The sequence below is a fragment of the Gavialis gangeticus genome, unplaced genomic scaffold (genome assembly GCF_001723915.1).
Source record: "Gavialis gangeticus isolate Ggan-Ray unplaced genomic scaffold, GavGan_comp1, whole genome shotgun sequence".
Lineage (NCBI taxonomy): Eukaryota > Metazoa > Chordata > Crocodylia > Gavialidae > Gavialis > Gavialis gangeticus.
The window spans coordinates 21,239,990-21,241,781 of NW_017729032.1; positions in this window are offsets into that span (position 1 = coordinate 21,239,990).

Here is a 1,792-nt window from a genome sequence, read left to right on the forward strand (position 1 = left end):
CTGATCCCGCCTCAGGCAGTGGTCACACTCTGGGGCTAGGTGCAGACATTCAAAAAGCCCAAGGTGGAATTGGTCTAAGTTATGTAGTTTTCTGTAAGCAGTATAGTTTAGGTTGGTGGTGAACAGAACACACGTTTCCCCTTCGGTGGCAGAGGCAAATCTTTGACCCGGTTCTGCCATTTTGAAACCCATCCATGTGCGCTGAACTTCTGTTGTGCTCCAGGTATAGACCAGCTTCTCCTCACTTCTACTGTTAAAGTGTAACGTCTGTACCTGGGAGGTCCCTGCTGCCAGCCCTGCTTCTCTGTGACCCCCTGAATTAGGCCGAGGCCTCTGGCTGTGGGCAATTCATTAAAAATTAATTCAATTAAATTAAAAAAAAAAAGAGAGAAGTGAAAAAAACCCCTACTTGTACCAAACAACTGTTTTGAGTTGAACAAAGCATTTCCGTCAGCCTCAGTGGGATTTTTGTTTTTCTTCTGTATATGGGGGAAACTAAAACATTGTTATCTCATCTTTTGCTTCAGATGGTCAGCTGAAAAATCTTTTTTTTTTTTTTTTGCATAGCTCAATCTGAAAGCAGTTTTATGGAAAGGCAAAGTTTTCAAATATGTGGCTACTTGTTCATATCTAATTAACACAGCCGAGTTGATCTCGTGTGTGAATCCACTGAAGACAGTTGATGTATGGATGGGGTGAATTTGACCCTCGTTTCATTAGTAGCGGTTTTGTGTTTGCCTGTTTGTTTTTTGTGTGGGTTTTTTTTTTTTTTTTTTTTGCACAGCTCAATCTGAAAGGGTTTTAAGGAAAGGGAAGTTTTCAAATATGTTGCTATTTGTTCATCTCTAATTGAGAGAGCTGGGTTGATCTCTTGTGTAAATCCACTGAAGACAGTTTATGTATCAATGGGATATTTAATTAGTAACTATTTTTTTTTTTGCTCAATCTGAAAGCGGTTTTAAGGAAAGGTGAAGTTTTCAAATATTTGTTCATATCTACCTGAGAGCAGAGATGATCACTGAAGACAGTCAACGTATTAATGGGATGAATTTGACCCTCATTTCATTAGTAGCTCTTTCTTCTTTTCTTCTCTTTTTGTTTTTGCACATCTCTATCTGAAAGTGGTTTTAAGGAAAGGCAGTTTTCAAATATGTTGCTATTTGTTCATATCTAATTGAAACAGCCAAGCTCATCTCTTGTGTAAATCCACTGAAGACGGCTGATGTATCAATGGGATATTTCATCAGTAACTTTTTTTTCCCCTTGATCTGAAAGCGGTTTTATGGAAAAGCAACGTTTTCCAAATATGGGCTATTTGTTCATATCTAATTGAAACAGCTGAGTTGATCTCTTGTGCAAATCCACTGAAGACAGCTGATGTATTAAATGGGATGAATTTGACCCTCATGTCATTAGTAGCTCTTTTTATTTATTTGTTTTTTGCACAGCTCGATCTGAAAGCGGTGCTAAGGAAAGGCGAAGTTGTCAAATAGGTTGCTATTTGTTCATATCGAATTGAAACAGCCGAGCTCATCTCTTGTGTAAATCCACTGAATCGATGGGATGAATCTGACCCTCATTTCATTAGCAGGTCTTTCTTTTGTTGTGCTTTGGTTGTTTTGCACAGCTCGGTGTGACGGAAAGGCAGAAGTTCTCCTACGCGCTCAGCTGGGAGCGATCCGGGCGGACGCGGGACAGGACGGGACGGGAGGAGCAGGCGGCGCCACGTGGAGCGGGGCGGGGCCGGAGCCGCAGCCGCAGCCGGAGCCGGGCCGGGCCGGGCGCCATGCGC